Below are 27,155 nucleotides of genomic sequence, written 5' to 3' on the forward strand. Positions count from 1 at the left end.
CCAGTTGGTGGTCTACCTTCCTCTGCGAGATTCTTAGCACCCCCCTTGCTCCTGCAGATTTCTCACCACCACCTTGGTGGGATTGCAAAGAGCCGCGCAGAGACTGGTGGCCTTTTCTTCTTCTACTTGCTGGCATCTTTACAGTGGTCTCCAGCACTTCTCCTGACCATGGTTCTGAAGTGCGTCTTTGGTCCACGGCTCCTTATTTGTTATTCGGAGCAGCCCTCTGGAAGTTCCCTCATCCGCCACCCGAGGGACGTGCTTGGTAGGGGTAAGGTCCCCCACAAGGTTTTACTCATACAATTTTATGAACGAAAGTTCTGTTTTACAGACAGGAAGCTTTATTTACTATTTAACACGGTGTTCAGCACACGCAACAACTAAAATGCAGCAGTTACGAACATAACGCATTAAAATATCATGAACGATACAGTTTTATAAAATTTCCAATATTAGTTATACAACAGAGTTGTAAATGGTTTATGAATTAATATATTAATAATAACATTTAGCACGAACATTGAAACAATTCACTTCAATGTTCCTTATACCTGACAGTATATACCTGTGGATAAAACAAATGTAAGGATTGGTTAATAATACACATTGCAGTTCTTTGATTCCTTGAACTGGCTTGTTGACTCTTTTGAAAACGACTTGAGTCTGTAATGCTATTTATGACCACCCCCCCCCCCCCCCACCCCCCCCCCCCCCCACCCCCCCCCCCCCCCACCCCCCCCCCCCCCCACCCCCCCCCCCCCCCACCCCCCCCCCCCCCCACCCCCCCCCCCCCCCACCCCCCCCCCCCCCCACCCCCCCCCCCCCCCACCCCCCCCCCCCCCCACCCCCCCCCCCCCCCACCCCCCCCCCCCCCCACCCCCCCCCCCCCCCACCCCCCCCCCCCCCCACCCCCCCCCCCCCCCACCCCCCCCCCCCCCCACCCCCCCCCCCCCCCACCCCCCCCCCCCCCCACCCCCCCCCCCCCCCACCCCCCCCCCCCCCCACCCCCCCCCCCCCCCACCCCCCCCCCCCCCCACCCCCCCCCCCCCCCACCCCCCCCCCCCCCCACCCCCCCCCCCCCCCACCCCCCCCCCCCCCCACCCCCCCCCCCCCCCACCCCCCCCCCCCCCCACCCCCCCCCCCCCCCACCCCCCCCCCCCCCCACCCCCCCCCCCCCCCACAAAAATTGAGGTTGAATACCGATTGCTTCAGCGAGTACTTTTGCTTCTTGGAGAACACGTTCCCACCAATCACGTAAGTGTTGTATCTCTTGCACTAATTCTCTTATAAGTGCTGACTCGACCTCAAGAGATATTCCTTCATTTTCTATAATTTATTTATTTATTCGTATGGAGTATCCTCCCTTTTTCTCCTCCGTCCCAAATGGGGCGAGGTGAGCCCCGCCCTCACGGGAGGTTATGTATTTATGGCTGTAGATCCATGTATGTTCACGGGGCAGGTTTGCCTGCTTTGGGATAACAAATGCCAGATAAACTGGCGGAAATAACCTACTGCCTCCACCCAAGACCGGCTAAACTTGGCTATTACTGAGGAAGATCCTCATATGCCTTACGTCTTCGACGGGAATTGAAACTGGAAGATTCCTTCCCAAGTCGTATGGTTGCGCAGCGCACAGCCACTAGGCTAACCGCGCGGACAACACTTTGTATAATAATGTTCTTATTGTCAATATTTGCTAATATTTTGTGCCAAAACATTTCATTAGCATACCTTTATAAGATCTGAAATATTTTTTCAGATTTAATTCCATTCCTTTAATTGTAATTAAAGGAATGGATTTACAATTTTAGGACATTGTAATTCTTTAATTGTAATGTCCAAATATTTAAAGAGACGGAGTAAACACCATAAGCTACGAACACTCTACTACTGGCACAAACTGCATATAAACAACAGTGGAACTGCGCGACGGACAATACGCAATACGAAGGACGCTAGCAGCACTGTGGTAAACACAGTGCTGCTAGCATCCTTCGCCCTCCTTAGTGCTACAAGAGGGATTTTTATTATTTTTATACAAAATAAGATAATATAGCATTGTTGATGATAAAATTAAATATTACAAGCAAATATAATAAATAAATTAATAAATATATTTATATATCAAGAAAAATTGGGGATGCTGGAGCACGAGCCGCCCCTGCTTATAACATGTATTTACAACGTATATTTTTCCAACATATAATATTATAACATTAATAATAAATTAATCAAACTGTGTGAAAGGTGACAACATCGCATTCTAACGCGAAGTACGTAATTCTTGTATTCCGTTGATATTTTGAAAAGTTCTCTAATTTACGTATAGCTGATGAGTTCGCATATTTATGGAAAGGGGAGGAATAAGAGGATGAAATAATCAATAATAATATTAGATATAACAAGCAATAACATGCAATTGTTTTACGATGACGAGCAGTCATCAGCGCTGCAAGCCAATCTTCAATATTCGGGAATTCCATTGCAATTCGAAATCGCCCTGGAATAGAAGTTAAAGCACTTACTTCGTATATACTTCATCTTCGTCTTGACCATCTATGAAATCTTCTTAACTTTAGTTTTTATCAATCACGCTTTATTTTATAGGAGCTTGGTAGATTTATCCCAGCAGGTGAATCAAGTGCTTTACAATTAATCATATCAACAAAAGCTAATTCTCTTTAATGTGTTAACAATCGAATGCGTTGTTTTCGTATTCGGCATAAGTATCATTGTTTCCTGTGATCAAATTAGGTTCCCATCCTTTTTTTTTATTGTTTACGAAATTATGTCCAGATAATTGTTGCATTTGAATCTGAATTCAGTACATTTCGTTATGGAAAACGTATGTTAGGATACAACATTTTAATTCCTAGTTCATATCAACGCGTACTTTTTTTTAATATTATCATTTTAAATAGAAAAATGTGTTTCTTTTTCTTTGTAATTTTTCACTCATTAATGATGTAGGCAACACTTGCGTATTTATTTTATTTTATTTTTTATTAAATAACGAATATAAAGAATCATTTGTGAAAAAACAACCGTACTTAATATTTTTTACAATTACTAAAAACACTTGCAGTAATCTATCTCAATACGAATTGTCTGAATTGGATATTACTCTCCGGGATTTCTATGTATGAAATAAGAAAAAAGAAGAATCATTAACTTGTAATCTGAGAAATGATTAAACAAAATAAATTGAAAACAAAAATAATAAGTGAACTCAATATCGAAGCAACTCCAATATAATCTTGTAGTATATTACATATTCAGGACTTGACAGTTTTTCATTGCCATTTTAACTTATGGACAATCAAACTAATTATAAACCTCAGGTTGATAACAAAGAGGGTGTTTGCGCATCTCAATCAGGAGATTTACAATCATAATCTGTACCTAAAAAACTAAATGTAAAGGTCCCAATGAACATGAATCCTCGTATTTCCGATATGCAACTGTTTGTAATTGTAAATAGCTACACATGCAAAAGAGAACGAACAAAAATGCAAAGAGAGAACGATTCGATGTTCGTCTGGTTCGTACGTGGCAAGCATGTGTAGAGAGGTCTGCATAAATAAGGGAATTGATAAGAACAGAGATCTGCAAGTTTTTCAAACTGTGTCACGCAGATTTACAGACAAGAGTATGAAAAAAAAGTAAAAAAGAAAGAAAGAAAGAAAGAAAGAAAGAAAGCATGTAATGCATGCATGCATTATGTCTGTAGGCGAACGCTAGGAATATCAAAAACAAAGGATTAGAGTTTGTTGCCTTGGTAACCCAGATTGCAGGCATTAGTGAGACCTGGCTATAGAATCAGACAAACTAACTGGTATCGAGTGTAAAAGGTACAGTATATTTAGGAAGGATACGAGAGGAGGGGGCATGCTGCTAATTTAGACTTGAGACCTATGACTGCATTACTAGTAAGGATTTTTCACATAGCAGTGAGGTGAAGCCATCTGAGGTGGAGTCTAACAAGATAACCGTGACAACACTTCACTAACATAGTAGGATGTTGTTACAGATCTGGAGATCGGTTGCTTGTAATAAAGAAATGATCACCAAATAAAGACAATAGTCGCAAAAAGGGTAATCATAAGGGGAACTTTAATTATCGGAACATTGATTGGGTAGCTATGAAATCGCACGATAAGAACGAAACTGAATTCATTGAGATGTTGCGGGACAACTTCCTGAAGCAGCCTGTGACAGAAGGAAATCGAGGTCAAAGAGCGTTAGATTTGATTATAGTGTCAGAGGGCGTTTCAGTTAAAGACATAACTATTTTGCGACCAGTTGTCGATAGTGATCATGCGGTACTCACTTGGGAAGTGAATAAGTTTATGAATGTTCCAATCAGAAAAGGTTACATGTTGAACTACAAAGCAGGAAATTATGACCAACTGAGGAGTACTCTGAGTGCAGTGGAATGGGATCGGTTGCTGGATGGAAAGAATATCGAGAGTGCATGGAAAGCATTAAACAATACTTAAATGATGCGATATCCGATTGTGTTCCGAGAGTTCGAAGAATCACTAGAGTAGGAATGAAATGGATGTGTAATCTTATTAAGCAGGAGATTCGTAAGAAAAAGATGATGTGGAAGGAATACCGTGTGTATAAGGATGATATCCGTTACGATAATTATAAGGAGGATGCGAGAAGAGTCACAAGTGTTGTATGAAAAGCTAAGTCCGAGTATTAAAAGAAACTCCCTCTGCAAGCTAAAGACAACCCACGAGAATTGTATGCGAGTGACTGATGCAGAATAGATTGTTCACTTGCTGTGTAGTCATTTTGAAAAAAAAAAAACTATCAGCCTGTTATATTAAACAATGACTTGCGATACCTCTTTACTCTATGAGGAAATCATGTATCTGATGGGAAGTACTAGAGCTGTTGTACAACTGAATAAGAATTCTGCAATAGGAACTGTTGGGCTATCAGCCCATCCCATTCAAGTGCTATCTGCTATCTAGGAAGTTGACTACTGTGATGTGAGTCATGGTTAACTATGGGCCTTACGATCGGTGGTGAGGAACCAATCTCTTCCACGTATTGTTCGTATTCATGGCTGTAAACCCGAGTGTGTTCACTGAGCCGGTTTGCCTGTTCTGGAGGAACAAAAACTCGATTTTTGAATCCTCTCTCGTCATTGAGGGGATCCGAACCCATGTGTTTCCGACCAAACGGCTTTGTCTGTTCCAGAGGTCGGCAACCTGCGGCTCTTTCAACGAATAATTGCGGCTCTTTTCATTATTAAACAATCTATTTTTGAATAATGCAAAATGAATGTTATTTATTAAATTAGAAACGAGAAACCCTAACTATAGTATTTGCAATAAATCAAGGACATTTTACATTTAATCAAGAACATTTCACATTAAGTCAAGGATATTTTTCTATTGAAAACAGTTCGCGTGGTTAGCCTAGTGCAGTGGTCGCCAAAATGGTCGATATAACAATGTTATATCGACCACTAGGGGTCGATATAACATTGTTAACGGTCGATTCGGGCTTAGGGGTCGATAGAAAAGTATAAGACACCATTATACGGGTAATATTTAATTCGGTTAACTTGGATTACCTCCATCCTAAATGTCAACGCAATCAAGAGTGAATCGTGGGAACAGTGACATTAATAGGACCTGTAAGATGGAGCAAGGTCTTGAAAATAGTTACGGAAGCCAATCTTCTTCTTCTTATTGTGCTATCTTCTATCGAAGGTCAGCGACCATCTTGGCGAACAAACTGCGCTCTTGTGCTAATCTTAGCAGTTGTGCACTGCTCTTTCCTGTCCACGTCTTGATGTTGTCAAACCATGATATTCTTTTTCTTCCTCTAGTTCCTTTGCCACAAATTCTTCCTATCAAAATAGTTTGTAGAAGTTGGTATTTGCTGTTTCTCATGATGTGGCCAATCAAGTAGACCAAAATGACATATTTACCAATAAAGGGATGTCGTGGTTCCCACCCGGCGGCGCGGCGGGAGCGAGATTGCAACACGTGCGCGGTTCTTATATACTTACACGTATTCGATCCCAGTCTTATTTTTGCGCATCGACATACAAGTGAGCGTTAATGTTCGAAAATTCATCAACATACAGATTACAATTCAATCGTTATTCATTCCCGAACTAAAATTCTCTATGCTGAAGAGTTGAGCAGGGCTGGTAGTAATACCAGTGATATTAAAACCAGTAGTTTATTAATATCACTAGCAATACCAGTGATATTATTAGTGATAGTAATAGTAGTAGTAGTAATAGTAATATAATAATATATACTATATTATACATACAATAAACACTGTAACTATAAAATAAACCATCTAAAAACTCACATAAGCGTCTTTTTCGCTTGTCCTATTATAGTAACCATTTGTAGAGGCTTCTGCAAACGGTTATTACTAAGTGATTTACTGGTTTGTACCAGGTCCGCTAGATGTCGCGTCCTATCACATTGAATTGAAAATGGAAATAAAATTATGAAATTTTGTAATCGCCCCGTTGAGGAAGCCGCAGCTCCCCAGGGCTGCACACTTTAGGAAAAGTGTGTGCCATTGCCTTAGAGGTTTCTATAAATTATTATCTCAGCAATAGGAAATTGCGACTCAGAATTATTGAACGAAAATAGGATCAATTACTAGAGCATGCGTAGGAATTTTAGCGCGTTTCTTTGGAATTTTAGGATTATTTACTTAGGTTTGTGAGGAGTTTCTAAATGCAAGAAATAACTTTGAAAAGCCACTTTTTTTTTTAATAAAATGTCATTATCTGTATTTTAAGAGATTATATGATAAAGCCAAATGGGAAATATTATGATAGCGAGGACAATACGATACAAATATTTGATCACTGTGCACAGAATGCACAGATTCGAGTTGGTTTATGCTACAAGACTCAGCATAGCGATTTTTGAAACTCCTAAGGATTGGATTTGTAAGAAAAACAAAGGAAATATTCAGCTTTATCATCTGATAAAATATCGCAGTTCTAATTATAAAGTTCTGTTGTTTTCGTCAGAATTCATCCGTTCCAATTAATTACAGAGACTCGAAATGCTTCCCCAAATTTCTAATCATTCGAGTGTTTGGCGCTAATAAAGCATATGGATGGCAATGGATGGCAATGCTGTAGCCAAGGAAGTTCTAACTGAGGCTCGGCTATTGCTGTTACCCTCCTTCCATGATCAGTGCTTTAATAGCTCAATAACACCTTATCCTCTACAGATAACGGAGAACATGAAATGCATTCTTGCTTCGCCCCTTTAAGCCATTCCTTATAAGGACATGTTATGTAGGCTCTTTTTTTTTTCAGGATAGTAATGGTGGCTCGCGTATTAGTGGCGCGTTTTGATCAGTGCGATAGTTTTGAATGATATATATAGAGATAAGCGTTCTTCATTTGCTGAACTTCAATATGCTATTGCTTTGCGCATTTAGCTAATCGCTCGATATTGCTGGCAATCCTTTTCATCTTCAATATCCTCTACAAAATTTCTGCTGGCAGGTCTCAAGACCTGCGGGATTTCTAATTGCGCTCATACGCAATTCCCCAATCACCACCTACTAGATATAACAACGAATAAAACAAACATGGATAACACTAATGATCTTCTAGAGTTTCTAAACAAAGATCAAGCGCTAAAACTGTTTAAATTATTGCATAAAAAATTCGATAAGGAATGGCCAGGTTTCCTAAACCTGTACACACAACCAGAAAAATCCGAAGATATAGAGGACGAAGTAGAAGACATCAACAACACGACCATCTTCCTACCGGAGAACCACAGTCAGACAGACTTCACAGAAGAACAAACGAATAAAAGACGCAGAACCGAGGATGATCATATGGAAAACGAAACACCCTCACAAACAGTGCCGGAAAAAAGGGAAATGGTCCCCCCGGTAATTCTCTGTGAAAAGGAAAAATGGACCACAGTTGCAAGAAACCTGAGAGAACATAAAATTGGATACTCCTGGGCCAGAAACACCGACGAAGGAGTAAAATTTCAACCAACAACAGTCACGGACTACAGAGGGATAACAGAAATGATGGACAACAACAAACTGCAGTACCACACCTTCGCACTAAGCAGCGAAAGAGATCTAAAGGTTGTACTGCGAGGTGTCACCGAAGGCATTACCTCTGAGGAGATCGCGGCAGACCTCACCCAGTAGGGCCTAACACCAATCTAAGTCAGCCGGATGCTCAGATACGATAAACGACCAATGCCATTAGTATTGGTTGAGATCCAGAACACACAAAGACGAATTTATGACATAACTGCGGTCTGTGGACGTAAGTCTTTGGGCATGGCCAAAAGTTTGGCCATGCCCAAAGACTGTGTAAAGCCGAGTTCAGATGCCTGAAGTGTGGTGATAAACATCAAACCATTACATGCACAAAATCAAGAACCACACCAGCCAAATGTGCCAACTGTGGAGGACCCCACCCAGCAAACTACAAAGGATGCAACCACCACCCCAGAAATCACGGAACTACAAGAAACGTCCAACCTTCCCTAATCTGGACCACTCAAAGCATCTCTGATGCACAGTCATCAAACCAACAAAACCCTATCCACAAAAGTCAGGAAAGGGCTCAACCTTCCACCAAGACCTATGCAGAATCAGCCCGCCCAAAGGACACAATGCAAAGCAATCACATAGGCTCCAACATCACAGCAATACTGACTGCCTCGCTAGCCACTATGCTGCAGGAATTCAGCAGAGCAAACCCAACTCCTCCACAAAGAGATTCCTGCAAGGAACCCATTCCATACTGACAGCACTCAACTATGAATAAAACAAAAGTAAAACCCAACTCGCTTCTAATTGCAGCCTGGAATGCCAATGGCCTCACCAACAAGACACTAGAACTACAGGAATTCGCACAAAGACACAATCCGGACATAATACTGATCAACGAGACCCACTTAAGACCTGCCAACAACCCAAAAGTGAGAGGATACACAACGTACCGAACAGATAGATTCAGCACCAGAGGGGGAGGCACTGCCATCTACATCAAACCGTACCTTCACCACAATGCCATATCCAACCCACAGACTACAAACCTGGTGACCACAGGAATACAAGTCCACACAAACAATGCTGGAAGCCTCAAGATATTTGCTGCCTACAACTCACCAAGCAACCCTCTACTGACAGCAGTCCTTGGCACCACAGACCCCACCATCATAGCAGAAGACTTGAACGCCAAACACACAGCATGGTTCAGCACCACCAACAACAGAAGTGGACGCATACTACACAACTACTCAACACTTAACTCAGTTGTGGTAGCAGGACCCACTGAGCACACTCATTACACCCCTCATGGCAGATCGGATGTATTTGACATAGCTATCCTTAGAAACATCAGTTAACAATACAAACTAGAGACGTTCAGTGAACTATCATCTGAACACAATCCAATCCTGATCAAACTTGGCACGCAAGACCAACTGGCCCACCAGCACACCTTCATATCATGGGATAGGCTAGCTAAAATTCTACCAGAATACATTGGTCCTGTACCCATGATCCATAAAAAAGAAGAAATAGATGAAGCAGTAAGCAATCTAACAAACCTAATTAAAAAAGCATTAGAACAAGTCACCAAAACCAAAACCAACCACCCAACCAGTCGGCTCCCAGAAAACATCATGGACCTCATCAGAATAAAAAACAAAGCCAGGAAAAGATATCACACCACAAGAGCCCCACAGGACAAGAAAACTCTGAACAACTTGAACAACCAAATAAGAAAAGCACTTCAAATCCACAGGAATCAGGATTGGGACAATAAACTATCATCACTCAATCCAGAAGATCACACAATATGGAAATTTCTGAAGCTCCTGCACACCAAACACAACCCCCTATCCTCATGCAAACTGCTCATGGAACGACGCACACTGATAACGAAAAAGCAGAAGCAATAGCAGAAAAGCTAGAAAAACAATACAGCCCATCATATGACAATATAAACATCACCCACATATATAAAGTCCACTAGCAGGTCAAGCGTACCTTAAGACAGTCCGAAGCAAACCAGACAGCATCACCCCCACTACCCCAGTTGAAATAACAACATCATAAAACATCTAAACAACATAAAGGCTCCAGGTCCAGATGGAATTACTAACAGAATCATCAAATCACTTCCTCGAAAGGCTATTATGGCTATTATACCACCTGTTTAACATAACCAATGCAATACTGAGGATACAACACTTCTCCACTGCATGGAAAACAGCCGACATCATACCAATAAAAAATCCAGGAAACAATCCACAACTCCAGTAAAGCTACCGTCCAATAAGCCTACTTTCCAACCTAGGAAAGATTGCTGAAAAAATTATCCTTTCAAGACTACAAGAAAAAATCAGACCAATTAGGAATAATTCCAAACGAACAATTTGGCTTCCGCAGTATGCACAGCACAGTGCAACAAATACACCGACTAGTGGAGCATATCACTCAAGGATACAACTGGTACCTTCACACAGCTGCAGTTTTTATGGATATTGCCAAGGCCTTTGATAAGGTATGGCATCAAGGATTACTCTACAAACTCATTCAGGCCAACATTCCAACAAACCTTACCCGTCTAATAAAATCATACCTCACTGACAAATCCATGCAGATAAAAATAAATGGCACCATCTCAACTAGGCACCAAATCCTGGTAGGAGTACCACAGGGATCTCTATTGGCTCCTTTACTTTTCACAATCTACGTGGCTGACATTCCACAGAACCTGAGGACTACAATCACAGGCCTATATGCTGATGACACAGCTATAATGACAAGATCTCTCCGCCCACACCTGGCGATCAGTCGTTTCCAGGTCACCATTACAAAGCTAGAGAAATGGTTCTCGGACTGGAGGATACAAGTAAACCCCGTCAAAAGCTCAGCTATACTATTCACCAGACGCAAAGCCTTCATCCAAGATGATATTCAACTCCTCGGAAAAAAGATACCATGGCAGACAGAAACCAAATACCTTGGAGTACAGCTAGACAAAAAGCTAAATTTCAACAGCCATATCAAGCTCATAGGCACAAAGACATCCAGAACCATAGCCCAACTCTATCTCCTGATCAACCGCAACAGCAAATTGGATAAACGCAACAAGCTGTTACTATATCAGATGGTGATACGACACGTAATCACATATGCATCCCCGGCATGGAGTCACACATCCAAATCTAACATCCAGAAACCACATAGGATACAAAACAAATGCCCGCGGATGATCCTGGACGCCTCATGGTTCGTCAGAAACACGCAGATCCACAGAGAAATCGGAACCCCAGACATCCATTCTCTCCTTCATGATCGTGCGAAAAAGTTCATCAGCAAGGCACATTCTCATCCCAACCCACTAATCAGACAAGCTTCCAGTTATAGTGAACATGACTATCACAAACATAAAAGACCCAAGGTAATCCTGCTTTCAGCAGAATAGAGCTAACTCTATAGTTCACAAAGTGCGAGCATAAGACTCAAACCGCCCCCATCAAGCTTCTCGACACAGATAAAGGAGAAAATAAAAAGCATTTTATGCTTCACCCAGCATGCTAGTAATGTGGTTGTTGTTGTTGTTGTTGTTGTTGTAAACGTTATATAGGATGGACATGAGTTACCAAAAAAATGAAGTCCTTTTTAGGACTTCCAGGGTAACAAATGGCAATGCTGTAGCCAATGAAGTTTTAACCGAGGCTCGGGTATTGCTGTTACCCAGCCATGACTAGAGCTTTTAGCTCAATAACACTCCCTCCACACAGATTTTCTTCATTCAGATGACAGGATAAAGAGCCAACTCAGTCCATCGCCCATTTCTTTTAAGAATACGTATATTGAGGCGATTGAGAGCATCGACCGTGAGATGCGGTGATTAATACCCTTGGAGGGTAATGGATGGCGATGCTGTTGCCAATGAAGTTTTAACTGAGGCTCAGCTATTGCTGTTAACCTCCTACCATGATCAGATCTTTAATATCTCAATAACACCTTATCCCTACACTGTCCTCTACAGATAACGGGGAAGATGAAAAGCATTCTTGCTTCGTCCCTTTAAGCCAGTCCTTATAAGGACACGTATATTAAGTTTTAAAACTAGAAATAACTGAAGGTGATTTTTCTGTTTTCTTATGTCTATTTCTTCACGACATTCTCATTTGGAAGTTCTGTTTAGGTTGGCTGGAGGAAATAAGGAAGTTTGAACGTTTTTAGTAAGATGAGATCGCAATCCTGTTAAGAGTAATGTAATTACGGGGTGTACTTAACGCTTTCCCTTGTAAGGATCCTTGAAGATAAAATATTTATCGAGGGAAAGAATGTGATGAGGGAGAGTATAGTATATTGCATTTAAACCCATACACAGATAATAAAATTGCGTGAGCATTGGTCAAAGCGTTTTTGAAATTATTTCGGAAATATTAGTTCGTTTCCGAAATGATTTCGCAAAAGGACTCTAAATCAACTTACGTCGTATTCATTCCTACCGGAAAATAAGCACTTGATGAGTGCGGTTAGCAAGAGGTTCTCACTGATGACATCACCAAGCAATGTTCATGCTAAAACTCAGTACTTGGGTTATCTGCCACTTTGTCTTTTTCCATTCGCTGAGGTTAATGACTGTTAACACCTCCGTTTCGCACAAATGAATAGTAAAACTCAGCACAAATAAATATGCGATAAATAAAAAATACAATCTTAAAATACAGCGCGTAATAACATATGATAACTAATAAAACAGTTTAATTGAAGAAAAAAAATCTCTTTGAAATCCACGACTGGGAAAAAAAAAAAAAAAAAAAAAATGTCTTCAATCGACTTATATAGTGGATGCCAGTTTTCTATTCGGACTTGTTTTGATTTGAAGTGTGCTGTTTGTGTTATAATCAAACCAAAAAATCTCCGGTTCTACAGTTAGGAAATCATTAAATTAAAAAAAAAAAAAAGCGATTTCGTTTTAATAGCAAGTCGTTATAATTCTGTATGAACTAAGCAGGGATTGTATTTTTTTTTTTTACTTGCGTTTCTAGAAACCACTGAATAAGGAAAATCTACAATAATTTTGTCTTATATTTCAAGTTGAATCACCTGCTTCCCTCTTCTGAATAGTAATTTGATTTTAGCGCAGGTTTAATTCCAAGACATTAATTAAAACCTAATTGTGCGATCAAGAAACAGACCGATTTTTATAAGCGATCGTGCATGACTAGTAGGCTCGATGATGCGTAACGACGCTTACGAGAGAAATCAACCACCTTCGTACTTTCAGTCAACTAAGTTTGATTGCGTATAGTTCGCCCACTTATTTGAGGTCCCTCGACACTTCTGCATATGTCAGAAAAAGGAGAATCCATTCCGATAATAGGGTAATCAGTCTGTCTTCTGGGATGTAATAATAAGCAAACTGAGTTTGTTTATTATTACAGGTCGGAAAATTTAGCTTTTCTTTTACGAACATTTCCGTTTTTAAAGTGTAACTATTTTGCTTGTATAACAGTTGGGAAAATGTACGTAGAGTGTTAATACGTGCAAATACTGCGTTCTACATAAAACAATGTCACTTCGCTCCATGATAAGTTTCCTTTTATTCTGGGACTTTTTAAAACAAAATCCGATTTCATGAAGTATTTTCCTTAAAGTTTCTCTTTTCCAAGGAAAATTAATTTTTTCTTTAAGCACAGGAATCAATTTCGGAAAAACAGTTGGCACTCTTTTCTCGATCACGTAAAATTCGTGAATAGTTCTTCTAACATCTACATCAAAATAATTCAAAGCTACGGTTTCAATGGTTTTCTATCTCTGGAGCTTTTTTTAGGAGATTTAAATTTTGGCTTACCTTCACCTTTTGATTCCCTACGAATTTCTTTAACAGTCGACCCCGATACGCCCGCAATTGCACTTGCACGTTTTATGACTTGAGAAAGGGGAACAATTGACACAGCACATTATTGACGATTCAATAATGTGCTGACATTATTGAATAATGTCAGCACATTATTCAATATTCTTTTGCAAGAGCTACCGAAACGTGTAAAAATAGAACTTGTTGACTGTACTGGATCCATCATACAAATTAATAATAAAAAATGATGCAAAAAGAGAACAACAAAAAATCAAGCTTGTACTAGTACAGCGAGAGACAAGAAAGCACGTGATTTCGCATGTTGGCGACCAATTCGTACTTTCTTCATTTCTTTCTCCCCTTCAGCATGAATCGACTATTCTTGGCACCAAGCCAAGAAGGGATCTTGAAATGGTGGGAGAACTATACCTGACAGTCCTGCTCAGACCGCTACTATACGAATCTTCGTTTTAGCGAACATATCAAAGCAGAACATAAACGAGCAAATTTTAAACGAGACTGATTTTTCTAAAATTCGCCGAAATATCATCGAAATATGCAATGATGACATAGCAGTTTTCAGTGAACGCACACGCATCAATTAAACACTTTATTTCATGATCTCATTCTTCTTCTAGTTCACTGCATTGTTTTCACTCTTCATTTATGTTCATTTCAGTGTTTGGATTTTTAGGGGATTTAGGGATAACAAGTTTGGGAACACCCCTGTATTATGCGTTTTAATAACCTCTCATATCTAGAACTAATACGAGAGAAAAAAAAAGTCTCCATTATTTTGTTGCTGGAAGAAGTTCGAAGAAGTAATAAAACCGGATATGTTGCTAGAAATAAACCCGATGTGTCTTCACACAAGCAGTCTGACACGAGCCCATTGCAATGGCTAATTAATATTTGATATCATTAACAATTTACAAAAACAAGAAACAGAAATCTTCTCATGCCTCCCTAAGGCTAAAAATATTTTTGACAGAAGAATATCACTTTATCTTATTCAAAAATGAATCTTTGAAATAATTTAATTAAATTCAGAGATTTATTAATACATTAACGAACGATAACATTTTATAAGATTTCACTGGATCATCATATCTCAAACATTCTCTCTCTCTCTCTCTCTCTCTCTCTCTCTCTCTCTCTCTCTCTCTCTCTCTCTCTCTCTCTCTCTCTCTCAGTATTTAACTGAAGTAAACAGAAGATATTTTTTCGGTGGAAACCAGCATAAATGAGAATGCATTTGATGCATCTTGAAAAATGTATTTTTACTTATTTATTTTTAGATACTTTTAATGAATAGCAAACCTAAACCACTTGCTGGAACTTGCTATAACTTTTTGAGCATCAACAGATTCTCTATCTCCTCTCTCTCTCTCTCTCTCTCTTTCGATTATTTTCATGCAATGTGCATTTCTTAAAAAGGAGACTGAATATTTGTCACATCATACTACCTCCTAGGTGTCGATTTACGACCAAAGTAATGAAACGTCACGTTTGGAGTGCGTACAGAAATCGTGTTTTGTAATATCACTTAACTTCTTTTTCTGAATTTATAGTGTTTAACATTATGATGAATGAAGAGTACGACAGCCAACAAATGAAAACCTTGAGGACAAAAGAAATAAAGAAAAACAAAACATAAGAAAGAAAAATTGAGTTCTTTTGAGTACAAAAAAACTTCATTTATCACAACAAAAGGAAGATGCGTCATTGTATTCAAAGTATGCATCGTATACAAGAGAAGTTTGTGAAATTCTCGGCATAAATTAATCGTATTTGGCTCAACGTTTTTATTTCACAACATTATATTTCAGAGATAATCTAATGAAATCTTTTTTAAGGCATCCTTTCTTAATCAGGGCTTCCGATAAACGTAGAATCCGGTCTTAATTCTCAAGATCGTTCGGTCAACGAAATTATCTGGATCAAATAAATTCAAATAAAGGTCTGATACCCTGTCAAAAAGGAGGGTCATCCGCTTGGACAGTGTTGCTATCTGAAAGGGAATTAACCCATTCTTTTAAGTTTTTCTTTTTACGTGTGATTAACTCTTCATTTTCTATTTATGTAATCTGCTCTCCTGGCTGAACAGGTGACCTGCTCGTGTATCCAATTCATTTGTTGCACTTCGATGTATCAACCACTAAATGTGTGCAGAAATTGCACTCTTGCTTACCTAAACCTTGCTATATGTGAGTTGTATTGAGTATTGAACTTCTATTGAGTGCAGTTACCACTATTGAATATTACAAACCCGTTTTCAAATCCTGCAAGTATTCTTTTTAGTATTTTCTAGTATAATTTTACATTATACGTTTTACATTCTTTTACATTAAGCTTCATCCATTTTTAATCGGAATGGTAGTGGCGCCATCTGTTTTGCTGTTCAGTAAGTATTAGTATAATTTAGTTTGGTTGTTGCCGTTTACGCATATTATTTCTTAGGTGTCATTTTTTTTCAAGAAATAAATGCAAAAATGTATAATAAACATTAAGAAATAAAATAACTTGTACGATTATTAAGTAGTGTTGCTTGTTACTTAACGTGATTCGATCCATGTTTCCGGTGTTGAGACAATTTTTTTCTCTTTATTTCTAATTCGGAAACTCCTCCCTTGGTGGGGTGATCAGTCAAACCTTGAATCCAGGAGTATCTTAGGCGTCTATTTAGTAATACAGGATAAGTAATACTACGATACTGATATGCCGAAATCCTTGCCATGTGAGGTGTGCATGTTCAGAGTAAAATATTAAAGAATGCCTGAAGAAATTCAAAGAAAAACTACACATTAGAATAAAAGTACTGTTGCATTTAATTGGGCGCTTTCTTCTTTTATCAAGCATCTTCTGAGCAGCTTGAGATTAACTGCTCCTATTTCTTATTCTGGATTCGTGTTTTAATCTTGCATTCAGATAATTTTTAGTGAAAAACGAAGGTGACGTTTTCAGTCGAACTGGAAATTAATTGATCACACTCTGTAGCCTTCGTAACAATAGTTTCTGCAGACAGGAATAATTATTGTGGATTTCAATTCAATTCAATTCGAATTTAAATGTCTTAATTGGTCTGTGCCCTTTGAGTCGCCTTCAAGAATTTAGTAGCAATAAATCGAAGAAATCAATATCTAAAATGCTATCTAAGTTTTTTCTGGAACTTGTATGTTGTAAGGAAAAGCCCTCAGACATTTTTGGAAATGGAAAGTGAAATTGTCTTATCAATCAAAACACTTTGGTTCTTTATGGAGACAGAGATTAAGAATTTTGTAAATCGAATTCACGGCACATGAAGAGCCCATTTTGAAATCGCCATGCATTTATTTCTCTCCTGTGTTCTCTGTGACAATACATCGAAATATCGTTTTGCGCGCGCGCGCGTGCGCGTGTGTGTGGACTTTTATAATGCTTTTCCTGTGCTTGTAGAGTGTCTGATTATATGTCATACAGTATTTTTTTCTTAAATCGAAGTCAGTTAGAAGTGAAAAGGCCTGTTTATCTCAGTCGTCATCTTCAAGAACCATGACAAGCATGCATGTCATGTGACACCAATTGTAGCTGACCAATGAAAGAGTTTCAGGAATGAATTCTTGGGTAATATCATAGTTTGAATACTTTTTCATTGTTGTAAACCTTAAATAAAAGATAAAATGCATTATAGCCCTTGGTCTGTGTGGTGTAATGGTTAGGAGAAATATTCCACGATGGTGGTATGAAATTCAACAATGGCCATCTGACTTTCCACTACAACACGCGGACTGTGAGTTCGAATCTCGCTTAAGCATGGATGTGGTAAAACCGAGCACCTGAGCTATGAATTAGTTAGTTACAGAGTGCTGGTGTGTCATTTTTTTCACCCAATTCTAAACCTTTAGTTTAGAAGGCACAAGATTTTTTTAAAGAACAGCAATATAATTAACCAAAAATATATAATATTTTTAATAGAAAGGGGGATAGTAAATCCCTTTATGTTTTTACAGCCGAGTACGAAACTTTGGCTTATTAACATATATAATATTTTTATTTTTTTTTTATTTTGTATAAAAAGAGATAAAATATAATTTTATTATAAAAATTATTATACTATACCATTATATTTAATCTTATTTTATATAATAAAATAGCAAATTATGTTGTAATATAGAGTTTATGACATAAATCATGCAATATAATTATTTCTCCAATTCGTTTTATCCCCCTTAGTTGGTTTATTTCACCTTCTACGGAAATTATCTTGGAGTTTGTTCTATGAATTCACATTTCGACAAATCCTAATTGATTACATACGTGATGTTTCATGTGGTCCGCACCCAAGAATAGTTATTGGGGGGGGGGGGGGTGTAAGTTTTTTTTTCTCAACTTTTATCAATTTTACTTTTTTTTTTTTTTGTATTTTGAATTATTTTTCCATATTCCAGAAACACCTACAGTAACATAGAACGTTCTCAATAAACTTCAGGCTTCTAATGTGTGTGTGTGTGTGTGTGTGTGTGTGTGTGTGTGTGTGTGTGTGTGTGTGTGTGTGTGTGTGTGTGTGTGTTAATAATTTACTAATATTAAAATTTGTAAAAATTAAAAAAAAATTCAACCGTTATGCATAAGTTTACGTATTTGACACAAAAGGTCTCAGTGATATTAATGAAAATAACTCTCAGAGGTAACAATTATTTTTTTTATCATTAGTTTAGAGAATCCCAACGAGAGGGCGCTTGCAACAATAGTATACAACATTGGAAGCCAAAGGCGGAAACTTAATAATACTTTTCAACCTGATCTGCTAAGTACGAACAATAATTCTCCCCACCTCCAACGAAGGTACAGCAAGCTGCAAATTACAACGAAACTGATCTCTAGAAACACAAAGACCACAAGCAGTATTACTTTCTTATTAGAAATTAATAGATATGTAAGCAATTCATTGATAATTATCAATGAATTGTTGTCGATGTGCAGTGTACATTCAATTAATTCGCAAAACTATTCTTTAGCTTTATATATAGTTATTTATTTAGTTATCTTTATTTTTATTTATTTATATTTCCTGACGTTCTTCTTTTCTGTCTAACTCTGACTTCCATGCGCAATGCAGACTCAATCATATGACAATCTTAATTTCAAAACACTCGGCTTCCGGCAAAATGTCTGCGTAGCTTTCATCTTGCAAAGTCGCCCCTACAACTAAAACAGTGTCTAAATCTTATGCTAATGCAGTAATTTACATTATCTATGGGATATGCGATTGACCATTTAAAATTTCATTTCCAGTTGGCTTGATCAAGATTGGAATCAACTCTTAAAAACAAGCATCTACAACAACCCCTACAGCAAACATCCCTTTCAATATTCAGTCAGGGCAGAACGTGTTTCTTTTTCAATCTTTCTTTTTTTGGGGGGGGGGGATAAGTTGTTAGATAATATAAACATACTCATAAAATGAATTTAAACTGTGAAGAGCTTTATATTTTGTAAATAAATTTTAAAAAGTTATGAAATATATATTTAAAAAATACTAAAAATATGTAAAATTTTTTCTTAAAATTTCAATTTCTTTTATGAAATATATCTAACTTCGTAATAAATGAAAGTATTATGTATTATAAAAAATGAAAAAATAATTCTTAAGGTGTGGGAATCGACCGTGAGATGCGGTGATTAATGATTAATATACCTTTGGAGAGTAATGGATGACAATGCTGTAGCCAATGAAGTTTTAACTGAGGCTCGGCTATTGCTGTAACCCTCCTGCCATGATCAGAGCTTTAATAGCTCAATAACACCTTATCCCTACACTTTCCTCTACAGATAACGGGGAAGATGAAAAGCATTCTTGCTTCCCACTTTAAGCCGGTCCTTATAAGGATATAAGTAATTCGTAAAATTGGTAATAATATGAAAAGCAATCTTGCTTCACTCTAGCCAAAATATAAAAAAAACAATATTTATGGGAAAAAAATAAATAAAAACAATATATAGGCAAAATATCATTATTTAAAAATATTCTTCTCTTTTTGAATAATATTTCTTTAATTTTGAATATTTAATGATTCATTAATTAAAAATGGTATTCTAATATTATATTAGAATACCATTTTTATTTTATAATTTTCTTAGTATAATTTATTAAAATGTGAAAAAGTGACCAGTCAAAATTACCTTTTGTGAGCATTAAAAATCGAGATCTGCGTAATACTCTATTTCATACAGTAGACGACGAAGGGTGGTGCCATTCTGTGTTAAGTGCCATTTTTTGGTTTTATCCCTGATTTAATGTGATTTATTTATTCATTTTCCGCCCTTTCTAATCGAAATGATTCCATTGATCAAGAAGGAAGCGTAGGTAAACGTTTCGCCATCGTGTGGGTGTTGCAGAGATGCTTCGATTCATTGAGCTTTGAGTACATCACAAATATGTTAAGCGATAATTTGCGAAGAAATTAACAAATCGTTTCTCAAATCAGACTCCTTTTTCTTGCCTAAAATTAGGTTGTTTTGTTAATTATTTTATTTAAGCAAATTGTATGTTGCCCAAACAGCACGCGAGAGGTTTGGATCAAAATTATCTTTTGACCAAATCGGAGATATGAGTGCCCAAGACATTCTCTCTCTCTCTCTCTCTTTCTCTCTCTCTCTCTCTCTCTCATAAGCACGTATTTGTGTCCATTACCTATGAATATGTTTTAAGCCTATAGTATATGAATTTTTACTTTTATTTTTTTTATTTTTTTTTGTATTTTTATTAGTTCAATCTGCTTCTGAATTCCTGTCACACATTCCAAACTTAAGACTTTTTTTTCAAGCCACTTCAGGTCTCTATTAAATGTTTAAGTTCACAATTCACCTGGCAATGAAAGTAAAAGGCAGTAGAAAGATACATAAACTCAAACTATATAATCCTAATATCTTTTATTTTTTGTAATATACAAAATAAACATGAGTTTTTTTTTTATTTTTTGGTTGATGTTTGTTAATTGATAATCACAACCATAAAAGATGTAAAGGTATTCTCTATTTCGTTGTAGAAATTTATTTATTGAATTTTTTTTCCGATTTGTATTCATACAATTCAAGTGTTATCAAAATTTGGAGATGATTTGAACTTACAATATTTGAATTCTGGTATTTTGGCTTCATTCTCAGTAATGTATAAAACTGATATAATTAAGCTTAGAGACTTTACTCTTTCCGTTTATTATGGCAGTTTCTCAAACAGTTGGAAATAACGAAATATCGCATTCAAAGGCAATATCCATATTCATGGAAAGATTGCGCCTTTCCAGTGTGTGTTTGTGCGTGCGTTTGGTTGTTTGGCACTCACATCATCTAAATAGTCCAAATATATTAATTTATTGCTTGCATCAGTTTGGGTAGAAAAGATAACACAAATGGAATCGAAATTATTATATTATTTGTCAAGCAAATAAAAGTCCTGCTGCGCATGCGCCCTTTTGTCTCGTGTGAATGTATACGTTTTTCATAACGATGTTATTTAGGTTTATGCGTACTAGATCTATCACTGAAAGTGGAGTTTTTTTTTTTTTATTATTGTTAATTGGCTGTATTTGCAGCTGGTTGTTCTCTTATAAGCTTACTAATTTCTGTTACTTGAAATATCTTTATTAATGTTTCTCGTGTGTAAGCAGGATTTGAATTCAGCCAAATATTTCGAAACAAATGTCATGTGCCTATCATTCCACTGCGCTATGGAGTTCACAAGAGTAGGCAAAACCTTTTTTCATAGGAAGGGACTATGAATTATCTAGTGTTTTTCTTCACAATGAGACAAAAACTATAAATATTGAATTTTTCTTTCAATATCGAATGCTGAAATTATCTGAAATATTTACCATTAAAGCACATTTAATCGGGCAAAATAAAACAGGAGCATGCATTTTCACAGAATTTATCCTTGGATTTAAAATTCTCCGTACCCCCCCCCCCCCCACCCCCCCCCCCCCCCACCCCCCCCCCCCCCCACCCCCCCCCCCCCCCACCCCCCCCCCCCCCCACCCCCCCCCCCCCCCACCCCCCCCCCCCCCCACCCCCCCCCCCCCCCACCCCCCCCCCCCCCCACCCCCCCCCCCCCCCACCCCCCCCCCCCCCCACCCCCCCCCCCCCCCACCCCCCCCCCCCCCCACCCCCCCCCCCCCCCACCCCCCCCCCCCCCCACCCCCCCCCCCCCCCACCCCCCCCCCCCCCCACCCCCCCCCCCCCCCACCCCCCCCCCCCCCCACCCCCCCCCCCCCCCACCCCCCCCCCCCCCCACCCCCCCCCCCCCCCACCCCCCCCCCCCCCCACCCCCCCCCCCCCCCACCCCCCCCCCCCCCCACCCCCCCCCCCCCCCACCCCCCCCCCCCCCCACCCCCCCCCCCCCCCACCCCCCCCCCCCCCCACCCCCCCCCCCCCCCACCCCCCCCCCCCCCCACCCCCCCCATGGGTACGGAGAATTTTAAATCCAAGGATAAATTCTGTGAAAATGCATGCTCCTGTTTTATTTTGCCCGATTAAATGTGCTTTAATGGTAAATATTTCAGATCATTTCATCATTCGATCTTGAAAGAAAAATTCAATATTTATAGTTTTTGTTTCATTGTGAAGAAAAGCACTAGATAATTCATAGCCCCTTCCTATGAAAAAAGGTTTTACCTACTCTTGTGAACTCAATAGCGCAGTGGAATGATAGGCACATGACATTTGTTTCGAAATATTTGGCTGAACTCAAATCCTGCTTACACACGAGAAACATTAATAAGGATATTTCATGTGACAGAAATTAGTAAGCTTATAAGAGAACAACCAGCTGCAAATACAGCCAATTAACAATAATAAAAAAACTCCACTTTCAGTGATAGATCTAGTAAGCATAAACCTAAATAACATCGTTATGAAAAACGTATACATTCACACGAGACAAAAGAGCGCATGCGCAGCAGGACTATTATTTGCTTGACAAATAATATAATAATTTCGATTTCATTTGTGTTATTTTTTCTACCCAAACTGATGCAAGCAATAAATTAATATATTTGGACTATTTAGATTATGTGAGTGCCAAACAACCAAACGCACGCACAAACACACACACTGAAAAGAAGCGATCTCTCCATGAATATGGATATTGCCTTTGAATGCGATATTTCGTTATTTCAAACTGTTTGAGAAACTGCCATAATAAACGGAAAGCGTAAAGTCTCTACGCTTAACACTATATCAGTTTTATACATTACTGAGAATGAAGCCAAAATACCTGAATTCAAATATTGTAAGTTTAAATCATCTCCAAGTTTCGATAACACTTGAATTTTATGAATACAAATGGGAGAAAAAATTCAATAAATAAATTTCTACAACGAAATAGAGAATACCTTTACATCTTTTATGGTTGTGATTATCAATTAACAAACATCAACCAAAAAATAAAAAAAACTCATGTTTATTTTGTATATTACAAAAAATAAAAGATATTAGGATTATATAGTTTGAGTTTATGTATCTTTCGACTGCCTTTTACTTTCATTGCCAGGTGAATTGTGAACTTAGCCATTTAATAGAGACCTGAAGTGGCTTAAAAAAAAAGTCTTAAGTTTGGGCTGTGTGACAGGAATTCAGAAGCAGATTGAACTAATAAAGATACAAAAAAAATAAAAATAAAAATTCATATACTATAGGCTTAAAACATATTCATAGGTAATGGACACAAATACGTCCTTATGAGAGAGAGAGAGAGAGAATGTCTCTGGCAATCATATCTCCGATTTGGTCAAAACATATTTTTGATCCAAACCTGTCGCGTGCTGTTTGGACAACATACAATTTGCTTAAATAAAATAATTAACAAAACAACCTAATTTTAGGCAAGAAAAAGGAGTCTGATTTGAGAAACGATCTGTTAATTTCTTCGCAAATTATCGCTTAACATATTTGTGATGTACTCAAAGCTCAATGAATTCAAGCATTTCTGCAACACCCACACGATGGCGAAATGTTTTCGGCAATCTTACTTCTTTGCCTTCTCCATGCATCGAAAACTTTGAATGGGAACGTTTACCTCTAATCTAATCGAAATGATTCCATTGATCAAGAAGGAAGCGTTTCGATTAGAAAGGACGGAAAATGAATAAATAAATCACATTAAATCAGGGATAAAATCAAAAAATGGCACTTAACACAGAATGGCACCACACTTCGTCGTCTACTGTATGAAATAGAGTATTACACAGTATTACACGATTTTTAATGCTCACAAAAGGTAATTTTGACTGGTCACTTTTTCACATTTTAATAAATTATACTAAGAAAATTATAAAATAAAAATGGTATTCTAATATTATTAATTAATGATCATTAAAAATTCAAAATTAAAGGAATATTATTCAAAAATAGAAGAATATTTTTAAATAATGATATTTTGTTTATATATTGATTTGATTATTTTTTTTCATACATATATATTATTCTTTTTTTTTTTTCATAAATACTGTTTTTTTTATATTTTGGCTAGAGTGAAGCAAGATTGCTTTTCATATTATTACCAATTTTACGAATTACTTATATTCTTATAAGGACTGGCTTAAAGGGCAAAGCAAGAATGCTTTTCATCTTCCCCGTTATCTGTAGAGGACAGCGTAGGGATAAGGTGTTATGGAGCTATTAAAGCTCTGATCATGGCAGGAGGGTAACAGCAATAGCCGAGCCTCGGTTAGAACTGCATTGGCTACAGCATTGCCATCCATTACCCTCCAAGGACATTATATTATCTGTAGAGGACAGTGTAGGGAAAAGGTGTTATTGAGCTATTAAAGCTCTGATCATGACAAGTGGTAACAGCAATAGCTGAGCGTCAGTTAGAACTTCATTGGCTACAGCATTGCCATCCATTACCCTCCAAGGGTATATTATTAATCATTAATCACCGCATTTTACGGTCGATTCATACACCTTAAGAATTATTTTTTTCATTTTTTATAATATATAATACTTTAATTTATTATGTTTTATGGTGTATGAAGGTATATATATTTCATAAAAGAAATTTAAAATTTAAGACAAAATTTTACATATCTTTATTAATAAGAATATTTTGTGAATAAATATTTCATAACTTTTTAAATTTTATTTACATTTTGTAATTTGATTCCAATCTTGATCAAGCAAACTGGAAATGAAATTTAAATGGTCAATCGCATATACCATAGATAACGCAAATTACTGTATTAGCATAAGATTGAGACACTGTTTTTAGTTGTAGGGGCGACTTTGCAAGATGAAAGCTACGCAGACATTTTGTCGGAAGCCGAATGTTTTGAAATTAAGATTGTCATATGATTGAGTCTGCATTGCGCATGGCAGTCAAAGTTAGACAGAAAAGAAGAACGTTAGGAAATATAAATAAATAAAAATAAAGATAATTAAATAAATAACGATATATAAAGCTAAAGAATAGCTTTGCGAATTAATTGAATGTACACTGCACATCGACAACAATTCATTGATAATTATCAATGAATTGCTTACATATCTATTATTTTCTAATAAGAAATTAATACTGCTTGTGGTCTTTTGTGTTCGTAGAGATCAGTTTCGTTGTAATTTGCAGCTTGCTGTACCAGTTCGTTGGGGTGGGTAGAATTATTGTTCGTACTTAGCAGATCAGGTTGAAAAGTATTATTAAGTTTCCACCTTTGGCTTCCAATGTTGTATACTATTGTTGCAAGCGCCCTCTCGTTGGGATTCTCTAAACTAATGATAAAAAAAAATAATTGCTACCTCTGAGAGTTATTTTCATTAATATTACTGAGACCTTTTGTGAAAAATACGTAATCTTATGCATTACGGGAGAAGTTTTAATTTTTACAAATTTTAATATTAGTAAAATATTAACACACACACACACACACACACACACTGGAAGCCTGAAGTTTATTGAGAAAGTTCTATGTTAGTGCAGGTGTTTCTGGACTATGGAAAAATAATTCAAAATACAAAAAAAAAAAGTAAAATTGATAAAAGTTGAGAAAAAAAAACTTACACCCCCCACCAAATAACTATTTTTGGGTGAGGACCGCATCAAACATAACATAAGTGATCAATTAGGATTTGTCGAAATGGGAATTCATAGAACGAACTCAAAGATAATTTCCGTAGAAGTGGAATAAACCAACTAAGGGGGATAAAACGAATTGGGGAAATAATTATATTGCATGTTTTATGTCATAAACTGTATATTACAACATAAATTGCTATTTTATTATATAAAATAAGATAAAATATACTGGTATAGTATAATTATTTTTATAATAAAATTATATTTTATCTCTTGTTATATAAAATAAAAATATTATATATTTTTGGTTAATTATATTGTTGTTCTCTAAAACAAAAATCTTGTGCCTTCTAAACTAAATGTTTAGAATTGGGTGAAAAAAAGGACCCATCAGCACTCTGTAACTAACTAATTGATAGTTCAAATGCTCGGTTTTACCACATTCATGCTTAAGCGAAATTTGAACTAGCAGTTTGCGTGTTGTAATTGGAAGTCAGCAGCCCATTGTTGAACCACAACCAGACTCGTGGAATAGTTCTCCTAACCATTACACCACACAGACCAGCAATTATAATACATTTTATCTTTTATTTAAGCTTTACAACAATGAAAAAGTATTCAAACTATGATATTACCCAAAAATTAATTTCGCAAACTCTTTCATTGGTCAGCTACAATTGTTGTCACATGACATGCATGCTTGTCATGATTCTTGAAGATGACGACTGAGGTAAACAGGCCTTTTCACTACTTACTGACTTCGATTTAAGAAAAAAGGACTGGATGAGAAATAATCAGACACTCTACAAGCACAGAAAAAGCATTATAAAAGTCTACACACACACACACACACACACACACACACACACACACACACACACACACACACACACACACACACACACACACACACACACACACACACACACACACACACACACACACACACACACACACACACGTGCGTAAAACGATATTTCCATGTATTGTCGCAGAGAACACATGAGAGAAATAAATGGATGGCGATTTCAAAATAGGCTCTTCACAAGCCATGAATTCGATTTACAAAATTCTTAATCTCTTTCTCCACAAAGAACCAAATTGTTTTGAATTATAAGACAATGTACTTTCCATTTCCAAAAATGTGTAAGGGCTTTTCCTTACAACATGCAAGTTCCAGAAAAAACTTAGATAGCATTTTAGATATTGATTTCTCCGATTAAT

Source organism: Typopeltis vanoorti, chromosome 7 (assembly GCF_054136105.1).
Source record: "Typopeltis vanoorti isolate ZY-2024b chromosome 7, IOZ_Tvanoo_1.0, whole genome shotgun sequence".
Taxonomy (NCBI): Eukaryota; Metazoa; Arthropoda; class Arachnida; order Uropygi; family Thelyphonidae; genus Typopeltis; species Typopeltis vanoorti.